Source organism: Spermophilus citellus (assembly GCF_964194105.1).
Source record: "Spermophilus citellus genome assembly, chromosome: 8".
NCBI classification, from domain to species: Eukaryota; Metazoa; Chordata; class Mammalia; order Rodentia; family Sciuridae; genus Spermophilus; species Spermophilus citellus.
The window spans coordinates 122,767,478-122,791,108 of NC_138189.1; the positions used below are offsets into that span (position 1 = coordinate 122,767,478).

The 23,631-nt window shown below is 34.7% G+C and overlaps 1 pseudogene across 1 annotated transcript; it reads left to right on the forward strand.

Moving 5' to 3' along the window:
- On the forward strand, positions 1 to 23,509 carry LOC308654728 (large ribosomal subunit protein uL22-like; annotated as a pseudogene). Its single transcript has 3 exons — positions 1 to 98; positions 22,000 to 22,186; positions 23,162 to 23,509. The product of its transcript is annotated as a large ribosomal subunit protein uL22-like (transcript).
- The last annotated feature ends 122 nt before the right edge of the window (positions 23,510 to 23,631 follow it).

Below are 23,631 nucleotides of genomic sequence, written 5' to 3' on the forward strand. Positions count from 1 at the left end.
ATGATGAAACCATGGAGACTGGGAGATGCCTGGGATGAGCTGTTTGTGTGTTACTTCAAGGATGAGAAGATGAAGGTGAAGAGTGAAGCCATGGAGCTGTGAGAAGGTTACAATTAAACTAAACTTAAAAAAAAATGCACTCAAAGTTAAGTGTATGAACACGGCTCTGGAAGAAGTATTTCCTAAACTAAAGAGCTTTTCCTAACTTCCAATAGAGCATCTTGTTGTTTTTTATATTGAAAGTGAGAGTTCACATTAGTTTAGTGGCTTCACATCCTTGTGATTTTCTAAAGCTCATAGTAAGTGTAGCAGGAATAACTTCATTGTAATTTACATCAAAAAATAATTAATATCTCCATGGTGGACTGGCCAGATCTCTTACTAATCATATAATCTGTGCTTAGTGTTTTTTCTTCTATTTGCATATTTTTTTCTCTTGGCCGTGCTTTTTTAAGAATAGCAGAGATATGAAAAAATTGTGAGTTACATTTATATTTCATACTCTTCATATCCCTCCTATGACTTTCCCCTGGTTGAATAGGATTTTCCACCTTTGGTTATCAATCCTAAAAACTGAATACATAAATATCCAACAATTTCTACAATGAAAATTGATGGTATTGGGAATATATCTATATGTGTCTAATTAATAGATGGAAAATTGCTTTTTGTTTGTTAATGCCATAAGAATAATAACATTATTTTAAATTTTTTCCCCGTGAACATGGGCAAAGTAGTAGTAATGTTTATGAAAGTGTGAGTCACATGCAGGTAGCATCAGATCACCTTCTAACTCATTAAAAATGCAAATTCACAGGCCTCATTCCAGACCCAGTGAATTACAAACTGTAGGTAGAGCCCAGGGCTATGTCATAGCCAGTGCCCCAGATGACTTGTATGCACACTGAAGTTTGAAAAGGACAAATGCTTCTCTGCTCATCACATCCTATACCATTGTACATTGCTGCCGAGAATACCCTACTGCCTAGAGCTAAACCAGGGAACAGAACGGAATTCAAAACCTATTGAATGCCTATTGCATCTATCTGCACTATTGTAAAATGTTAAAAAAAAAAAAAAAGCAATTTGAACCATTGTACGTTGAGGACTTACTGTATTAGCTCCCATCTCTTCCATCCCATCCTCTTGGGCAGCAAAAATTCCCATCCCAGCTGGATCCAAAAAAAGGAAAGTCAATTTTTAAACAACTATCTTTGGGTTACAGAATATCCAAGGTATACAGATGCTATCAAGGCTTTGGCTAACAGCTAGCTCTAGCTAGCACTTGTTACGGAGAGGTTGCAATAAATCACCATGTTGATTTTAAAGCAGGAGACGGAACACTTATACATCAGCTAGTGATCCAGATTCATCAGCTTGAGGGCCACGGGGCAGGCTGCATGTCTCCACCCTTTGACCCCTTTCAAGGGTTAAAGTACATCTTAATAGTCCAAAACCTCATTAATCATAAATGGCTGTTGTTATGATTCAAAATCATAAACAAACATCATGAGATCTAAAATCATATGCAGAAGGAGAAGTGGGTCAAAACGACCCTATTTGAGTAAAATTAAAGAATGGTTTCTAATGTCTAGACAATCATTCTCTGACAGAGTACATGCCCCCCCCCCAAAAAAAAATGGGAAAAGAAAGAACATTTTTTCAAAGAAAGAACAATTTTGCATTCTATAAGAATTGCTATTTTGTGTTGCCAAACATGGTATACTAAAAGCAACTGTTGATGGGTACAGAAGTGGGGTGTTCCTATGGGAGAAACACTTCTTACACAACATGGAGTCTCAGGTAAAATGGAGTCTGTTTGGTCATTGCCCATATAGCCTGGTCTATAGTACACTAATATTTCAGAAGAAAAGTTGTATCATAAGGAAATAAGTTTTAAAGAACTTTTAAAATGCATTTGACCAGAATTTAATCTAAGTTCACTTATTTAAATATAAAATGTACTGACAATTTATTTTGTGTTATTGGCTCTTCAGAAATATTTTCATTAAAAGACTTGATTAGAGAAAAAAGTTTCAATGATAATGATGTGTCAAAACAAAAGTAGTAGACTCAAATTTCTATTCTATTTTTGTAGTTGCTAACTGAGTAATGTAGGAAAAGTTGCACTTCATTTAAGAAATTCAAATTACAACAAAGGCTTGAATGTTGAGGTTACCGGTGGCTTGACCCTTATGTTTTCCAAGTGAATATTTTGTGATTATGATTAAATTCATCAATTAAATAAATATGTATTGTTGTATACTTTATGCTTTGCCAAAGTAATTTCAGGGGTTAAAAAATATAGCTTAGTGATAAGAAATCAGTCATATGTATAAAGAAAGGGTATTAGATGATTTGAAGTTCTTTCATAAATTATATTAAAATAAAATTTTAACCTACCAAAATAAATAATTTCCAATTTATGACTATTTCTAATGAGAAGTATTCCATATAAATTTTTCAAAAAAAGAATTAAATTTATTTAAATGTTAAGTGTCATGGTTTAGATAAAACTGCAAGAGAACTTATCTAATCATTCCCTAGAGAGTATTAGTCAACAATTTTTATGATTTATATACCTGTGAAAAAACGTTATTGATGGTATCCATCAATGTCATTGAAGAAAAATAAAATACTTTAGAATTAATTCAGAAAAGTCTTATTAGTGAATTAAGCAGACAAACAGTATTATGTGAAATTTAAAAGATGTGTATATATTAAATTTAAAAGTCTGATTTGTAAGTAAATAAGTAAATCAAAACAAAAGGAGAAGACTTCTGTTCAAGTTTGTGAAAAGGCAAAATTGATTAAAACATGCTTGTGTGGAAAAAACCAGAGTTCTCAAACCAATAAAACTAAAATATTTTAGAGCACCTTTTAAAAGAAGGAAATGCTTAGGGTTAGTTCAATTTTGTCACTTATGTTTAATTTTTTGACCCCCCAATCTCAAGAACACTTCCTATAGGACTTTGGTTTATTTTTAAGTAATTAGCTCTTTCCTTTCTGTTTTACTGCATCAGCAGTCTATTTCTTCTTTTAGAATGGTCTAGAACAGAGTTACAAAGTATATGGTTAGTTCAGAGGGAAGATATCCTTTTCTATAGCATATGGTATGTAAATAGGCCCATGGAAGATGGTGTTGTGATGTTGTTGAAATCTAGAGACAACAGATGTCCACCAGCTATTGTGTGTGTGTGTGTGTGTGTGTGTGTGTGTGTGTGTATGTATATTTTAACTGAGTGTGATTGTTTCATTTTAAAAGATACATCAGAGCCACTTCAATGAATTGCATGTGAAGTTTAAATGAAAATTTTATTCATATCCTTACAAATCAAACCAAACTATTTTCTTTTTGATCACATCGTTTAAAAAACATGTTTATTTTCTACACTTTTGCTTAATTTTACTATCCAATATCATAAGAGTTTGCTTTCCCTATTTTCAGAATAGAGACCATCAGTCCTTTAACTTCTCTCTTTGCTCATCTTTTGTGTGTCCTTCATTCTCATTCTTTTGCTCCTCCAAATACTGTTGTATCATAAAATGTGCTATTTTAGGAAATTAAAGTTTATTAGTGTATTTTTGAGGATACTATATGGATTCTGAATATTTGTTCATGTAGGCTCAGAGAGTTTTTACTTTAATGTAATAGAAACCTTAGAACTAATTAACTGTGAAGTACATTCAAGAGCACTTAATTCTCCATCCTATGTTAATTCAGAAGATACACAGTAAAAAAATTCATGTTTTTTCTTTCCCACTATGATAAATCTTACAACAACATTGCCAGGCTTAGTAGGATAATACAACTTTTCTGTGACTCTTTGCTTTATGTCAAAAACAAGCAAAAATCAGAACAAACTCATTTTTCAACTCTTAAATATCTTTGAATTGATTGACTAAAGATTTTCAATCAATTGAATGAGAGACTTTCAAGAATATATTCCACAAAAGAGCAATTTCTGATGCTGTGATGTTAATTAAAAATGACAGTAAGGTGATAGCATTGACATGGAAAAATGTGTCTCCCCTTGAACTATCCTAATGATCATGAATTAAAAATCACTCTAATGTTTCTCATGGGTTACACAAGACAATAACTCTAAATTTATATTGGCATGTATGTATGTAAGATTCAGAAGCACAAACCACCTTCTTGTCTACTAATTTATAACACCTGAAAAAGACAGATCTCTAGTCTTTAACATATTTTGACTAGTTTAATACATTCTAACTATGAACAGAAGTATGAAGTTCACAGTATGCATGAAGATTCCCAGGCTTTCAGTTTCTTAAAGCCATTGGGAGGGATCATCAATCTGTAGACATCCTGTCTAAATAACCAAATTAAGCTTTCTGTAATGATTAATAATAATGTTCTTAAAGAACATGGTTCAAGTTGAGCCCAAGAATGAATTTCAACAAATAGAAAGTTTTAAAACATTGAACACAACTTTAAAACTACCTGCAAATTCACTTTATATGCAACAATATGTTACATAATGTTAATGAGGGTTGCATGTTCTTCCCACTTTGCTAAACATCAGTACTTGTAGAGAAGGAACTTTGGAGAACTATAAGGCTGGTATTTCTTCTTGGTATATGTTACTATTAGTGTTTCAAAACTGAATGCATTCCTTTCTCAAATAAAGCATCTTATAAAATCTGATAATTCATCTATTCTACTTGAGATGATGAAAACCAAACAAAAAATATAAAACAGAACATTTTAAACCATAGATTATAGTTATTGTGTAGGCTGAAATGACAGTGAGTGAATATTTTCAATTTCACTCTGGTGACCACTACGGCTAATGATTATATTTTCCAAATGTATTATTTCCTTTAAAATAAATGGTGGAGTGTTATGATTACTTTTTATAAAGATACAATCCCTTATCATGGGGGAAAACTGTTTAGCTTTTATTCTCTAAGACCTTAGCAATGACTACAGACTCCAGCTCCTTTGGTTATTTGTTCACATATTCATGATAACTGTTTGGCTTGCTGCTAAACAATATTCAACTAAATTCTCTGTCATGTGCAGTACAGGGGAAATAAGAACAAACAAAACCCTTCATGCGGTGTCTCTAGGGGGCAAAGATACTTTGCAGTGTTAAGATACCTTTATTTTTAAGCATTTTCTAGCTCATTATATGTTTCCTTTATAGGTTTCATGCCGCAGTCTTGGCTGGGCACAAAATCACGAGCCACTCACAGCTTTGTAGATTCAAACAGCAATTCTTTATTCCCGAACTCACACCGGCCTCTACACACATGTTCTGGGGAAATCCAAGTTCTGCCCGCCCAATTCACGTCCCAAATACTTTCTCAATTCCACGAGAACTCAACAGGAACTCAGGCAGCAGGATACGCCCTATTCCCAGCAGCAATAACCTTAAACCTGGAACTGCCTTAAATCCAGATTGTCCTAAACCGGGAACGCCCTAAACCCAAATTATCCTAAACCGGGATACTTCCTAAAACCTGCAGGATACACCCTAAACCTGGATCCACCCTCGTCCTTGAGCAGGGTCACCTTTCTCAAACACACATGCAATGTCACAGCGAATTTCCAAGGCAAGTCTATTTAACATGGGGTACGCTGGCAAGGAAATTTCGATGTGTCATTCCTACTTGGCAATGGCCCTCAGCAGTTTCAAATGCTGGATAATTGAAGACCATATTCATGCTTCTCCCCCAAAACAGACATTGATATTATCTCCCTTAAGACAACTGAGCCTTCCTCACAAGAAAATGCTAGTCCACCATACATATTCTCCTTGTGCACTGTCAAGAATGCTATCAGAGCAGTTATAGTGATTCAGTAAATTTATTGATCTACTGATCTATCTTGGTTTATTAACTTTTCCCATTTAAATTTCCCTTGAATATAGGTATGAGCTGGGTACAATGGCACAGATCTGCAGTAACTCAGAGGCTGAGGCAGGAGGATGGCAAGTTCAACGCCAGGCTCAGAAATTTAGTGAAGCCCTAAGTGACTTGGTGAGACCTTGTCTTATACAAAAAAAAAAAAAAAAAAATCAAATAAATAAAAAAGACTTTTGAGCTCCCAGCCTCATGTTTTAAGCCTTTTAAAAAAAATCTTTGTATATTCAGAGGTCCCAAACCTAGCACATGGATTCATTTATTTAACAACTATGTATTTAGCACCAACTCAGAGGTAGAGTAGTATTGTGATCAAGAGCTCATTGGCTGTGTGAACACTGGTACTTACTTCACTACTCTTTGTTCCCTTTTCTTTATCTATGAAATCATCATGATAGAGAATTTAACTTGCAAGGTTGTGAGTATTAAATTATCAATACATATGAAGTGCAAAAATAACTCAAGCTTGTTAAGCTTGTGTGTGTGTGTGTGTGTGTGTGTGTGTGTGTGTGTGTGTAGGGTGCTGAAAACTGAATGCAGAGGGCCTTTAATACTGAGCCAAATCCCTAGCCCTTTTTATTTTATTCTGAGACAGGGTCTAGCTTAGTTGCCCAAGTTGGCTTCTAGTTTGGATCCTCCTGCCTCAGCTTTCTGAGCAGCTAAGCTATAATTATTACTACTAGTCAGGCACCATTCAAGGCCCTGCAATAGAGATTAGAACTAAAACCAGCAGGAGTCCCCAGTAGAGCCAGGTAGATTGAAGTAAGTATCAGATAATTTAGATTTATTCTAATTGTGATTAAAATTACAAAAACAAGAAACAAGGCAATGTCATGGAGAATTTCTTGGGAGCTGCAGCCAAATTTAGAAAGAATAATCATGGAAGGCTCTTCTGAAGAGGTGAAATCTGAGCTGATGTTTGAATTACAAAAAGAGACCAGCTATGGAAAATCTGATTTGGAAACAAGTGTTTTATATACAAAATCAGAAAGAAGTTTGGTATGTATGAAGCTTAATCATAATGGTACTAAAAATAGAAACAGTTTTGTATTAAATGTTTATATGATTGACTTTGTATGGTTGAATGCAATGTCATAGTTTAGCATATTGAAATGCAAAACCAAAAACAATTCTTGCATGTAACCAAACATTTGGTTTATATTTTCTGTAATCAAATTCTGCTATCTTTGTATTAAATTAAGAAATATACATTTTTAATACACTTCTGAATCTGGTCAAAGTAAATGAATATATAGAAGATAACAATTTCCTAGATAAAATTTAATATTGGCTAATTGCTATTTAATATTTTCTGAAAGATATGTAAATTTATAAAGATAAGGTTAATTCCCAAACACTCTGAGGTTACCTATTCCTTTAATATCATGAGACACAATAAGTTAAGTAACTTGGTCAAGATCTCAAAGTGACTAAGTTGTGGTGGATTAGATCTAGATTAACCAAATTGTTCTCTACAACTATGTGAATCTGTGACCTTGGAAAATTCAGAACAAAAATTACTGTTTTGACTTTTTAAATTAAATGGTTATTTAATTTGGTGTGTATTTATGTGCATGAATACATGTTTTGTAATACTGCTGCAGCAAGGTCATTGGCAAATATTTAGGGTCACAATGTGAAACACATAAGGACTGGCGCCTGTGGTACCAAGGACACTTGGTGAACCGTCTAAATTCCAGACATGAATGCAGAGATCAGAGCACAGGCCTTCTCACTGAGACTGATGAACTCGCCCTCTGGGTTGTCCAATGGCAGGACTGTTGCTGACAAATGGGACCACTGTTCTGTTTCCCTTCCATGTCAAGCTCACAATGGATGAACCAAGAATAGGGCTCATGGATTTCTAAAGAAAATGGTTCTTTGCTATTTTTTGGTCTCAGAAAATAAATAAAAAAATTAAATAAAAATATTTTGTGGCACCTTTGACATGGCTACATACCCATGCAGGTCAGCAGGGAATAGAAGGAGGTGATAGATGAAAACGGCAAGCAGAGTGCACTGAACTTACCCAAAGCCCATAGAAGTATGCCTGGAGATGCCCATGAATTTCTGCAATCTTTGGGTATTGCTACATTGTAGAATGTAAGTCTAGGATAACTGATATTGATTCCCGTCTGGGAGGCATAAATTAGCTTAATAGAATACACTATTGGTAAACTTGGGGCAATGATGGCAAAATAACAAAACAGTAGCAATAATAAATTGAAAACATCTGTAAATCTTACATGATAGCTAGAATAGATGGCGTTTGTGAAGATGTCTAGCCCAGAAGAAGGAACTCATCATCACTGCTACTGCTGATGTGAGTTGGGAGTCCATTATGAGTGTCTGTTATTTATTGAGTGTCACAAGCTATTTTTTCTGTACTCTCTATTAAAATGTATTCATAATGAATTTCTAAGCAAACTTAGTTTCCCACTTGATAACCAATGGAGTTGAAGTTTAGATATATTAAATTGAACAAATTTAATATATTTAGGAGGAGGTCAGAAATGAAACTCAGCATATGTCCAAGGTCACAGTCATTTTTCTACAATACACTGCAAGTATTTAATGTCCACAGTATGAGATTACAACCTCTATAAAGACAGAAAATGGAGGAGCCAAGTAGATGGCAACTAAAGTATGAAGAGGTTAGAGCTCTATTTTCTATTAACGTACACTTCTTCTTCTCTGGATGGTATTTCTATCCTAAACAGGAGTAAGCAATTCCATTAGGATGCTAACACAAGATTTCAAGCTTCACCTTCAGGATTTGAGTGATGTGGATTGTTCCCATAAATTGTAGAAAATCCAGAGAATTTAAAGTATAATCCTTTAAGTCACCATTCACAATCCCAAACTATGATAATATATTAAAGAAGGAAAAAGAAATCCTTGAAAAGAGCAAACAACAGCCTTACAAGTTATTAATAGCCCAACTCAACTTTGAGAGACAATATCTTCTAAGAATTTTAAGACTTTTGGACATGGTCTGCATAATAACCACTGTTTGCCATTTTATTTGGATGGGTTAGAGATTCTGTTATAAGACAAAACACTTCCAGCAATTGTCAACATATGAAAAGGTTCACCTTGTCTTATTCATAGTATGGGTTTTCCAGAATTAATGAGGAAGTGTGAACTTTGTGGTCATTCTCCTGCAGCTGAGGGAAAATGTTGAAATACAATGAATGGGCACCCAGCCAGGGAGCCACTTCCTAGCAAAAACAGTTAGTATTGTGCATAATCATATGAAAAACAGCTTGTTAAATATCAGTGTGGCAACAGAGGATATGATTTTTTTTTTTTTTTTGGTACCATCCAACTTAAAAATAAATGTTCTATGTTTTGGCCACTGGTGTAACACCTAAAATAGTTTTGATAATCAGAGCCTGTAGTTATGTTGATTTTTCTCTTGAGCATTAAATTAGGTCTCTGGCCACTTAGAGTAAGGCATTTAAAATATAAACTTAAAGAGTAGTTTGTTGTCAGTCTTAAAAATGCACTTGTGTATAGACTTTTGGCAAAGTATTAATTTCAGTCAATTGAAAAACTTACTGAAATTGAAGTCAATAAAAAAAAAAGAAATTCTCATAGGATTCAACAAAGAAAAGCAAGAAAAATTTGAATATAATTAGGAGCCAGCATCCATTATGCTTCTCTGTGCGAAAGTTTTTTTTGACTATACACAATGTTATTTAAGAATAATAACTTTCCTGCTCAGAAAAGAAGTGGGATAATTAAAAATATTTTCTCTCAAAAGGGCTGCACATTTTGGAAATGACAATATAATTTTTATTGTCAATATCTTGTTATGAATTATTTTAAAGTCTATTTAGTAACTTTCTGTAGAAAGCTAAAACAACTAAGAGTGTGTGATTAACAAACACTCACCAATTGATGGAGAAAAACCTATTTATTCTAATGCACAAAAGGTAGAAATGCACAATCTTTTTGTTGTTATCTTAGAAATAGTAATGACTGGAAATGCATGAATCCATTCAGAAAGTTGAGGAGAACTTTTAGAAAGGAGGAAAAAGTAAATGAGTCCTAGTCGGTTAGTAGAAATTTTCCAGGCAGGAAAAGGAGATGGGTATTCCAGTTTGAAGTCTAACAAGAGAAAGCCAAGTCATAAAAAGGTGAAAATATCAGTTTTATTTTATGTGGCTATGATATAAAATTATGGAAAGAAATGAATTCAAAAAGTTACTTGGAAATTTTTCTGGTTAAAAGTGAATCCAAAATCAACTTTAAGTATCATTAATTAAAAAGGTAATTTGCTTATGCTACAGAAAAATTCACATTCCATAAATATAAGGGTTAAGTCTCTAAATTCAGGAGATTTTTTAATTAGCATGACTCAGTTTCTTTCTCTTCAGTTTCTGATGTCTTTCTGACCTACGTCCCCCATAGATCAAATCTGGAGGACATCTCTCCTTGGTCACTTCCAAGCTTGATGTGTAATTCATTCTGATTGGAACAATTTGTTCCCTTTTTATTATTGATTCTGAATTTCAGTGCAATATTTGGCTATTCCACCTCTGAAGCTGAAGATAGAACCCCACTTGAATAACATAGGGGTCATGGGCCCTGGCAGCATAAAAACAAGGTCCATTCCTTTGGCTATCTGTATTAGTCAGATTAATGTTACTATAACAAAATGTACAAGATAATTAACTTTTGAGAAAAGTTTTATTTTGTCTCATGGTTCTGGAGGGTCCAGTCCAAGAAGGAGAGGAGCTCCATTGCTTTGGGTTTCTGATAAGGGTGACAGATTATGAAATACTTAGTGATTAAGTATTTGACAGAAACAAATAAATCAGATTATGACAGAAAGAAATAAATCATAGAAAAGCAAATTGTGTACCTTGTGAGCCAGGAAGCTAAGTGTGTGAGTGGAAAAACTAGGGTCCTAAAAAATCCCCTTAGAGGGCAAGCCTCCAATGTTCTAAGGCCTTCCCAGTAGGCTCTACTTCTTGAAGATCCCCTACACCTCCCAAATCTTCACCCTGGGGAACAGGTCTTTAACATATGGATTTTTGGAGGAAACTCACCAAAACATAGCACAACCTAACATATAAACAGAATTCTTTTTTCTAAATTTTATTTTTTCAGGTACTATATTCAGCTCCAAGTCTGTGGTCTGTGGTTAATTTGGATCCATGAGGGCTGGTATAGTTCCTTATGGTCCAACAAACCAACAAAGAGTTTAGCAACATACAGGGTCCCATCATATGCATAACACATTGATAGAGAATAGAAATATCTGCAATAAAACCCCCATTGGGATGGGAGAATGGGAAGTAAAATACAGGAGCCAAGAGTTCCCTGCCATATATCATATTTGACTTGAAAAGAATTCTTTGCCCTGTTTCTTGTCATTAGAATAACTTCTTTTGTCAGTAGATATTAATCAGTTGCCCTGGATCTGCTCTTCTTCATGGTTTATTTTTCTTTTTTTGTCCTCAGTGGTTATATGAGAGATATGAATATGAGGTATTCCCATGCCTTTTGCAATAGGATTAGGAATTTGAGATGAACTTTAGTCATTTTAATTGCAGCCTGTTATTTTCCAGTGTTGGTAAGGCAAGTCCCTTAAAACATATGTGGATTTCCAATCTGTGCCTTTTAGGCAATTCCACAGGCTAGTACCAATGGCCAGAAATATCCTCAAACCAGTTGTTGTTTTAAAATAAACTCCCACAGCTTTCTCAAACCTGCCTACCACATTGCTCTGCTCACCCCCTCCCCACTCCTACCCCAGAGTATCTGTACCCCTGCCTGCCTTGGACAGCTTAATACTCAGACTAGGGAAAGAAACACCGCCACTCAGATTCTTGTACCTAGTTATATCCATATGGTGGCTTTATTGAGAGGTAATCATCTCCCTTTCTAAATATTTTTTAAATAGATGCTTCAGCTGGTTGTACCTGTAGTCCCAGCGTTAAGGAGGCTTAGACAGGAGGATCAGTTGGTCCCAGAAGCTTGGCAATGTGCAGGTTTTAATATAATCTTCTGTTCTTTCCTACATTCTTGCTTTTGTTGGCAATAGCTTTCTTTGGAGAAGAGCTTTCTAAACCTTCGAATTTCTCAGCAGGCTTGAATAGAAAATCTCAGGAAAGAAATGAATTTCTTAGTAAAAACATTTTCCCCAGCCCCTGTCTGCACTTTACTAAACCAATTTAATAATAAGCTTGTCCTTTTTAAAAAAAAATAGGAACAGAACTAGAGAGCACACTCTCTAATTCTACATTTTTCATAAAAGTCCATTTGTACTGTTGCCTCAGTGACGACAAGTTCTGAAAACCAAGCTAACATAGGTGTGTATTTGCCTATTTGTAATTTTTGTAACCAAATTGCAAGAGTTATCATCTGCTCAGTCCAGGTCTATTAGAGCCCTCCTCTTTTCTTGATTCTGCTTGTGATGGATTCAGAGTCCACCATTTGTAATGTTCCATTATTAGTACCAGATTTTGTAGGTTCTGATAGCAAGTGAGAAAGACACAGTCCAAAGAGTCTCATAAAGAGTTTATTGATATATAAAACTGAAAACTTGAGGGTTTGCTCAACCCTGGGGGATGCTAACAGGATCACATTTTGTTTTGTTCATGTTTAAGTGTCACGACTTCTGTGTTGTATCCTTTCTCAAATAGGGCATTATTTCATATTGGGTCAATCTCATAAAACTGGAATAATGGTTCCCTTCCTTCTGTGAGTCCAGGTAAGTGTTTGCACAAGTGAAATGTGAGAGAGATTTAGGAAGTGAAAGTGAAGTTTCAGAATTAGCTTTGAAAGTCACATTTTACCTCATTAATATACATAATTATAACTCGTCAATTAAAATACACACAGAAAAGAGATATGTCAAAATAGAGTGCCAAATACTGATTTATATGTTGGAGAGGGAGTTAAGGAAATGGAAGGAAGATATGTGGAGGTAGCCTCCCTGCATCTGTACTATATAATTATTTTTTAAATTTTTTTTTTTTAGTTGTAGATGTACACAGTATCTTTATTTATTTTTATGTGGTGTTGAGGATTGAACGCAGTGCCTCACACAAGCTAGGCAAGCACTCTACCACTGAGCCACAACCCCAGCCCCTGTATAATTCTTTCTAAAAACAAATATCTGAAACAAATTGAGTAAGCAGGCAAAACAAATTGATTGGGCCTGTGTAAGAGGTGTGCAGCATTGTGGAGCTTCGTGAACAAGGTGCTCATGTTGTTGGGATTGGGGCTGGTGAGAGACAGGCTCGAATTCCCACTTTTTCTCTTGTATCCATTTATCTTTGTGGGTTCTCATGTCTTCAGAAGTATATTTTTAATCTCATTCTCTCTTATTTTATGCCCAGCTTTTCTTCCTAAATGCCACGTTCAGACCTATCACCAGAGAGGCAATGTCTGTGGATTTCTTAATCAGTCTTAACAATTATGTTAGGTTTTTGCTTTGTAATTGTTGCCTTATTTTGAAATATCTGTTCAATTTCACTGATCAAACCCTAAGTAATACAATAAGTTTTCTTTTTTGTGTTCACATATGACAAAAGTAACTTCAACTGACATTTTCCCAAGTTCAAGTGCAGTGGAAAAATCTTTATATCCCATTTGAGTCTCAAGACTCCTTCTAATTGGACCAACTTGGACCATGTAGTCATTTCCTACCAATCTGTATGACTAGGTGAGGGAAAAAAATTGTCCGATATATTGTTTTCACACTTAAATTAATCACAGTGGCCCAGGAAATTCAATGTATTTATTAGCCAATCCAGACTCATACACCTCTGTTTTAGAAAAGTGTTTGCAGTGAGTGAGATGCAGTTGATTTCCAGGAGTTCAAGAAATTGAGAGAGGGCTGGTGGGGGTGGGCATGGAGGATACAAAGTATCCATTGTATGGTGACCAGTGCATCTGTGGAGGCCTGAAAAGTTTGGACATATTTTGTGGCAAGGGAGAGTTATTGAATGCTGCTAAAAAATGAGGACCTAGGAGATTTCTAATTCCACAATTGCAGGAACGGTATTTTATTTTATTTTTGTGTTCTCAGTCCTAACATTCTGTTGTACACGCAGGGGTTGCTCAAAAATTATCATTAGATTCTTGAATAATTTAACTTATGAATTTGAAAGATTGCTCAGATACAGTGTGGAATATTGGTGGGAAGCATTTGAACCAGAATTATGAACTTGCCTACATAGAAAATACAGTCAAAAAACAGAAAGATGTTAGGCTAGAATTCCAGAGTATACCATTGTTTATTGGAAAAGGAAGAAGTAACTATAAAAGGGATTGAGAAACAACAACCATAAAAATATAAATCTCTTTGTGAATTCACAGAACTAGCACACAGACTGTCACCCTGAGGAAAACTGAATGTTCAGCTTTTCAGCAATGTTTGAATGCATTCATGGTAGTATGTGCCTTTTAATGAATAAATGAGAACTGGATTTTATTTTTCTTTTTTTGTCTACAATGTTTTTCAATATATATCAAAATTCTTACTGAATCGTGAGTTCTGAGTTGCAAAAGAGGGTTTACTTTTTTTCACCAGTATATAAATCTTTGTCCACAAGTTAAACAAATGCACACACAAATACTATGGAATTTTTTTTACAGGTAGGAAATAAATTTGGATCAATAATCAAACATAACAGGATATTATTATTTGGAAATAAAGCAACTGAGTAACAAGCATATATGAAGATTTTGACAATTTATCCAAGTTTATGATACGATGCTCAAATGAGTCAAATTTTCAGTTAGTGCTATAACATTTGAGTCACTCCTCCAACTTTATTTATAATCAATAACCCTCTTGAATGTCTTCCATACACAAATATCATAAATGACTTTTTTACTCTAACACAGTTATTTCCACATTAAGAAATATTCTTTCTAAGTCAGTTCCTGGGTGTTTATCTGACCAGGGTTATCACCTAAACAGAGCCCTAGGACATTACTGGTTTTGTAGCTTGTATTGTAGGTTCTCAGGAAGATAGCACGAAGTTGTGCAATGTCTTTATATCATCCATTTCTTGTGGAAACAATGAGTTATTTTCTCATGGCTTACTATATAATTACTGACACTAAAAAACAAATCATGCTGTGATTGGTCCAAGAATTCAGCCATAAAATTGGCACTTGTCAAGTATCCATTATAAAATTCAAAGCATTATACAGATTTTAGTAGTATTGTTTTATTCTCACAACATCAGCACCTATGCATAATTACTACTGTCAGTGCCACCTATACTTTAAATCCCTTGAAGACAGTATTGCCTCAGTGATAATAGTATTTTTCAATTCTTTGTTCTTTCTGCCTATTACTGTAAGTTATCAACTCTAACAGTCTGTTGATTTTTTTGAGTAAATTTTGTAAAAAAAAAAAAAGTCAGCAATTTACACTTAAAACATTAAAATGAAAGTTCTCTGCTAAAGACTATACCTATAGCAGGGTGAGATTAGTGAGATATTTCAGGGTTATGCATATAAAAGGACTTACAATGACTCTTAGTTTCCTCCTTATATACCACTTTAGTTTAACTTTTTTAAAAAAAAATTAAAACATTTTAATCCAGAAAATAAAAATTGTGTATTTTTACAGCATATAATGTGATATTTTGAAATATGCATACCTTGCAGAATGGCTGAATCAAACTAACTAACACATGTATTAATTCACATATTTATTTATTTAGTTTTTGACTGTAATTTAGCGCTTTGAAGCTTTGCATTCATTGACAAGATTGTCCTTATATTTTGCAATAAGCCAGCATGTGATCTAGGTAGGTGGAACTCTCTGAGTTATACCACCAGTATTGCTTGCTAGAAGGGTAGCAATTGGCAAATTTGGTAGCTTTTTAAAGTTTCTCTTACTATTTCTTAAACAGTAATATTTAGATGCACATAATAGGTTTTGTAAAAAGTCAATGAGTTAATGCCTTGAAAGATCTAGTCCAATGTGCCAGCACAGAGAAAGTGGTCCAAAAATGTTTCTCTGTTTTTACAACAAATTACATATTGGTTTTTGTGTGTGATAAGTACAATTAAATCTGCTCTCCTAGCAGTTCTCAAGCATACAATAGCTGTTGTTAACTTCAGGCACTATGATGCACAATAAATCCCTTGAACTATCCCTTTTATCTAACTGATTTTTTTTTGCCCTTTGACCAACATCCCCAATTTCCCTCCCTAGCCCCTGGTAACCACATCTCCACTTGTATGAGTTCATTTTGTAAAAATTTCACTTTAATTGAATTGCAGTATTTGTCTTTCTGTGCCTGGCTTATTTCACTTAGCATAAAGCCCTCTGGGTTCATCCATACTGTGACAAATGACAGACTGTTTTAATGCACACATAGAAATAAAACCCTGACAAAATTCAAAGGTGGAAAAGTTTACAAAGCAAAAACATTTTGTTTAAAATTCAAACTCCCATCTAAATGACTTTCAAGGTAAAAATAAAGTGGTTAAAATTATTATGTTACAGGATAAGAAGGAGAATCTTATGTTAAAAAATAACATAATTGGTTCAAAGCTAAAGCTAATGTGATTCCATGGTCAAACACTAGCACAAAAATGTAGCAAAACTTCAACACAGAATGGTGCAAAAAAAAAAAAATGCTACACAGACACACGCACAAACATGCCATGTGGAAGGGAAGAAGAAGAAACAGGGAAGAACAGAGTTAAAATAAATGAAATAGAAAACAAGAAAAAAATACCAGAACTGCAAAAGAAACATAAGAATTGATTCTTTGGGAAAAATAGAAAAGTTAAACTTCTAGGAAATCTAATTATGAAATATTTTTTTTCAAGAAAAGTAGGAATATAACAACATATATGTAGGATATTAAAATTATGAGAATATTATTCACTTCTCAGTGTTAATGCATTTGAGTATTTCTATGAAATGACATATTTTGTGGAAAATACTTAAGTTCTAAAATATACCAAGAAATAGGAAATAAAATGAAAAACACACACTGAAAAATTATTTCCACATAAAACTGAATTATAACAGATGACATTATAAAAGTACAAAGCCCAGATTTAACATTTCCATGACAAATCATGTGGTCAAGAGCACAGAAAAGAATGGAAACTTATGTGATGAGGCTTTGGGGATAGTATAGCCTGGAAAGTATAATCACTTTTATGATTCTAAACATGAAAATTCAAAATAAAACCCTAACAAATTACATAAAACAAATTATTTTAAAAAATCACTGTTTTCAAATGTTTGTATTCCATGGGATAATGGTTAAATATTAGCTAATACCAAACACATAGTTATCCAATGAGAAAAAAAGTAGCTCATTTTCAAAAAGCTGAAATGTGTTTGAATAAAATGCAGTACTCACTACTTGTCAAAACTTTTAAAAAATGGGGACGAGAATAATCCCAATTTGATTTCAGTGTATTCCCCTACTCTTCAATAGTCATTCGCTTCTGTGGTTCTACCCTATAATCTCGTTTCATTCAAAACTAAATCTTACATTGCCCTACTTTTTATCCTTCTTGTTCAATTTCTCCACTAATCCCCTGGTGACTATTGTTAGAAGGAATACAGATCACTCTTTTCCTATTCTTCCATTTTCATTTAGCTTTTAACCTAAATTAGATTCAAAGGTTGATCATAATCAATTGCAGACATTTATTACCTTTGTAACTAGTCCATTTTTTGTTACTGCAATGAAGTACCTGAGGCATGATAGCTTTATTTTAAAAATGTTTATTTAGCTCAGAGTTCTGAATGTGCAAGGGCATGGTGATGGCATCAGCTCAGTCCCTGGTGAAGCATCACAATGGAGGGAGCACATGTGGGCGCTTGAGATCACATCACAAGACAAGAAGTTGAAAAGGATGTGCAGTGGTCAAGTTTGTTAATTTTATTCTTTTATATCAGCCCTCTCATAAGAACCAACCTAGGGAACCCACAAAAGTCATCTCAATCCCCTCCAAGGGCACACTCCCAGAGACTGAAAGATCTTTCATTAGTCTTCACCTCCTCAAAGTTCTATTTCACTTCCCACATTGCCACGGGGGGGGGGGGGGGGGGGGGGGGGACCAAGCTTCTGACACAAGCCCTTGGGGGACAAACCACATCCAAACCAAAGCACCCTCTTACCCTCTTGCCATCATTGTCAATATCCCAACTTCATAGAACCCAAATACCACATGTACCATAATTGTATCCTAATAGCTGAACACAGGCAGTCTAACCAGTCTAACTTTCAGTTGTTTAGCATCTGCCTCAAACACACCCAAGCCTGCCTAACACTCCTATTCAATTTCCCACTATCTGGGATGACTGAGTTACCTTTGATCATCTTGTCTCAAAGATCCCCTCACCTCCTGGAAGCCTCCCCTTCAGAAGATGATGTAATCTTATAATTCATGGATTAATTAGATGCAGGATATCAAAACCTCTCATAAGGAATTACTGACTCCTACTTCATACATATTATATGAGCTACTATTTTCATATTTGGGATAATATAGTAGCAAAATAGTACAAAACTTGACTTTGGCCCTAGCAAAAGCCAGAAAGAATATAATTTCTACTCTGAATGGCCAACAAATGAGTCTAAATTCATTAGTAAAGGTTATAGATAATTTATACCTTTTTTTCTTTCCTGTTAACTAACCAAAGGAAGATTTATACCATAGCTACACCTGTGTACTACAAAAGAAACACATAAACAGAAGATGAAGCTAAGGAAAAAAAAAGTTTTGTGTTTTTTTTACAAGCACAGGTGGATTTTTTGCCTTGGTTTTAGAGTCTGAAGCTGGGCCTCAAAACTTGTGTCAAGGAGTAAACATTATTTTGTTATCTGATCATTGCTTTATATTATAGTTGGCAGGTATGTTCCTTTCTGAGTTTCAATTGCTACTGTATAGAATGGTTGTATTCTGAGTGTACCATATCTCATTCTGCAACAAAATGATTAGGTGATGAATCCAGATCCAACTACAGATCATGTTCTAAGAAAGCTCCCGATCAGCAAAATCTCAGTAATGGTAAAAATACAGTCATCATGGATTAATATCACCTCACCTTTGTTTCCACTTGGCAGAGAGGAGGAACTGAGAATGAGAAAAGCAGCCCCTGACATGTGGGACTGACCTGTTCTGGTCAGCTAGAATGGTATGACAAGCAGACCTGACACTTGGAGTTAAGACTTGTGTTTTTCTTTTGGTCATAAACAATTTCACAGGACATCAACATCAGACAAGGTCATTCTGTGACTAGGATAAATCAAGACAAAAGCAAACCCACTTGTAGTCATGTTGGAACACAGACAAAACATAAATACTGTCCAAGCCATAAAATACCAAACATACCCCCATCCTGGCAAATGTGAGATGCCTGCTGTTCCTTTCCCACTTATAGCCTTCCTCCCAGGCTAGTTTTTCCTCTTTCCAGAGAAGATTTATTAGGATGAACAGTCAGAGAATTACCTCTGCTCCTGACAGCCTCTAATCCAGAGCAAATCCTTGTTGCCTGAAATCCTCCCCACAACTCATCTAACACAAACCTTAATACCTTGCTAGTGAGTTTTAGGTATAAAAAATCTAAAAATTAATAAAATACGGGAACATAAAGAAATAAAAATTCTTAGGGTGTCCAGCTAAGTTCTTCCTGAGCAAGAAAATCAAGAGCAGTCAGCTGATATTCAATGGAAGAAAGAAAAATGGCATAATTAAAAATGGGAAGAGACATAATCAAATTTTGAGCTCTTTACCATTGTGTTGAGTAAATAGATTAAATGTAGGAAAAAGACAAGTTGCACAGCATGGGTATGAACACAAGATTTTAGTAGTTATTTTAAAATGAACAAAATTTCTATCACCTAATCATCTGCTGCTTACCTTATATTGGTATTTTATGGTGTTATTTAATCTTTCCTATGCTGATGTCTTCTCTACTAGCTATGCAAAATTTGGGATATTCCAGTGGCTTGTTGTAGATTTTCTTTTTCCTGTTTTATATCAAGTATAGGGATGGTTACATGGATATGTCTGAATTCATATAAATACACATGTAATGTTTAAAATTATGTCACATAACTGTTTACATATCATAGAGGAAATAGACACATAGAGTACTAAATGATCAAACTGAAAGACAAAACTAAGATTGTTCAGGCAAATTTTAAAATGTATAAAAAAAACCAGAAGGGAAAATTTCTTTATAGTTGGACCACCTGAAGGTGATTATAAGTCACATGGCTTCAATGGAAAATCATACAAGTCTGAAAAATATTCAGAAATCCAGCATCCACTGAGAGGCAAGTAGATGATCTTTTTTCCTTTTAGCATGTTTAAGATCTAATGAAAGACTAATTTATTTGGCCTGGACTCCTTCCTGGCTAGCAGGCTACTTCATCCTCCCTTCTCATGGTGTTTCAATTAATCTCCAAGAGTTGCAATGGCTTGATTTTTATGGGACAAGAAATGAGCAATTTAGCTCTGTAAACCCTTTCTTTGGCCACTCAGACACAGGGTGAGATGAATGAACAAATGAAAGATCTTTCCTAATCCTGGTAGTTTACCAAGTGCAAACAGTAGATGAAAGTGCCTTTGTTTTGGTTTCCACTTTTTCTTCAGAGGAAATGCCCAGCCACGACTGTTCGTTGTTTATAAAAGTCTCCTGGATTTTGTCTTTTTCAGAGCTGATTGCTTTTTGAAAGGGGAATATGAAGGAAAAAGAATGTAGCTAAGAGACAGAAATAGTGTCTTTGGACTCTAATAGTGTCTTTGGGTTTAAATCCATCAATCTCCAACACAATTCCATTCTTCTCTAGGTTGCTTCTGGCAGATATTTGAGCAATATTTGCCTCATTAATTTTTGTCAGGACCACTGACTTTTCTGCTAGTTTTTTTGCTAGGCTTTCCTTCAATGCTGAAAAAAATATATAAATCTGACAGAGATGTCTATGCATAATTTTCTCAACTTATATACTTTGCTATAGTCCCAACAACAATTCCAATTCTGTGTCAACACCCTGTGTAACACAGGCATACCGAGCATTGCATTCTTTTTGGCTCAACACATATCAATCAGGAATATGCTTTAAGTACAAAGTTATTGCCAGCTTGTATGTCATAGGAAAACATTTGGACTTTGTTATGTAGATGGAGACTTATTGCAGGTATTTGAGCAATGAAATCTGTATTAGCATTCTGATCAGATGATGTTTTTAGAGAACTTGGCTGTAGCACAAGTAAGAAGTTATTACAGGTGACATAAGCAGATCTCTAAAGGGAGAAAAAGATTTAAGAAATATTTTTAATTAAAATGTAATGGTGCTTGGTGGATAGTTCATTTAAGGATATGAGGAAGAAGAAATGATCAAGGTTGATTTTTTTGGTTATTTAGCTTAGGTGAAAAGGTGGGATGTGACAACTTAAAGGAGATCAAAGAAGAGGAAGTGCAGATTTAGATGGCAAAGTGATGAATTCAGCCTTGAATATATTGACCTGGAAGTATTTCAAAGCATTTGAGCGCTGGAATAAATATACAACTGTTTGGTTATGGGGGAAATATGGGCTGGAAAATGGATTTGGGAGTCATTAGCATTTTGATTAAAATGTTAAGTTTTGCAGTCATAATAAAGTGGTTTTGCATGTATTTTACCCTTTTTTTTCTCTGTATATGTATCATCTAAGAAAACTTCAAACCCTCATACATACAGGTAGATATGAAACTTGTAATGACATTGAAAAATTTTTATTTTAAAATTTTTGTATTTTTATCAATTCTCCAATGGACCAGTCACTTCTAAGCTTCAAATACATCTACTTGTTTGATAAATCTCCTTTGTTTCTCCTCAAGCCTTTAATTTAAAGGAAACCAACTACAACTCCACTGGGATATTTAATAGGCAATCATGTCAATGTCACATTGCAAGGTCAATATTGGAGTGATGACATTAAGAAATAAACTCTATTTCTACTATTAATTAACAGTGCTAGAATTGTGTTCCTTTGTGTGTTTTATTTCCAAGAACCTCTATAAAATTTGATGTTTTCCAGAATCTTGAAACTCACTAGAAAAACACTAATATAATGCTAAAGAATTTGGATTTCTGGGTTGCCTAGAGTGGCTTACAGGAAGAGAAAAATATTTAGCTATTCTTTTGACCCACAAAATCCCACAAAATCATGCCAATCAAGAGGTTTAAATCTTTATTTTCACTTTAAGAATACCTGAGAAACTACCCAGGCCATCAAGTGTGGTCATATCTAAAAAGCCACCAAGTATCTGAAAGATGTCACTTTAAAGAAGCCAGAATCCCTACTATTATGAAGACAAACAACAATAAGTGTTGGCGAGGATGTGGGGAAAAGGTACACTCATACATTGCTGGTGGGACTGCAAATTGGTGCAGCCAATTTGGAAAGCAGTATGGAGATTCTTTGGAAAACTGGGTATGGAACCACCATTTGACCCAGCTATTCCTCTCCTCGAACTATATCCAAAGGACTTAAAAACAGCATACTACAGGGACACAGCCACATCAATGTTTACAGCAGCACAATTCACAATAGCTAAACTGTGGAGCCAACCTAGATGTCCTTCAGTGGATGAATGGATAAGAAAAATGTGACATATATACACAATGGAATTTTACTCAGCATTAAAAAAGAACAAAACCATGGCACTTGTAAGTAAATTGGTGGCATTGGAGAAGATAATGCTAAGTCAAGTCAGCCAATCCCCAAAAAGCAAATACAGAATATTTTCTCTGATGTAAGGAGGTTGACCCATAGTGGGATTGAGAGGGAGAGCACCGGAGGAATAGATGAATTATAGATAGGGAAGAGGGGTTGGAGGGAAAGGGAAGGGGTAGGGGATTAGCAAGGATGGTGGAATGCAATGGACATCATTATACAAAAGTACATGTATGAAGACTTGAATTGGGTGTCAACATACTTTATATACAAACAGAGACACAAAAATTGTGGTATATATATGTATTAAGAATTGTAATGCAAAAAAAATAGCATTACCTTAGATTAGGTAGAGGGAAGTGAAAGGAGGGGAAGGCAGGCGATATGGGGATAAGAAAGATAATAGAATGAAACAGACATTATTACTTTATGTATGTATGTGGCTGTATGACCAATGTGATTCTACAATATGTATTCTCAGAAAAATGAGAAATTATATCCCATCTGTGTATATGATATATCAAAGTATATAAGTGCATTGTCCTGTCATGTATAACTAATTAAAACAAAAAAAAAATAAAAAAGGAAGCAATGTGTGCCATTCTGGTGTTACAATGGGGATTTGGTAGGTGTGCCCAGGTCAAACAGTGGGGTTGGATGCAGGGTCGGTGGCCAAAAAAGTGTGATGAATTTTTGCTGAACATCCTTAAAGATGCAAAGAGTCAGAGTTTAGACATAGATTCTCTGGTTACTGAACATATTCAGGTGAACAAAGAGCCAAAGATGCTCCACCATAGTTAGAGAGCTCATGAGCTCATGTGTGAGCTCCCCTGCCACAATGAAATGATTCTCACTGAAAAGCAACACATGGTTCCTAAATCAGAAGAGGGGGTTGCAGACAAGAAAAAAGATATCCCAGAAGAAACTGAAGAAATAAAAACTTAAGGCATGAAACTAAATTCAGCATAAAATAAATGCAAATGTAAGTTTAAATATAAGTTAAAAAGAATCAAGACTTCTGATGCATTTTAACATAAATTTTGAAATGCAAAGTAAGAG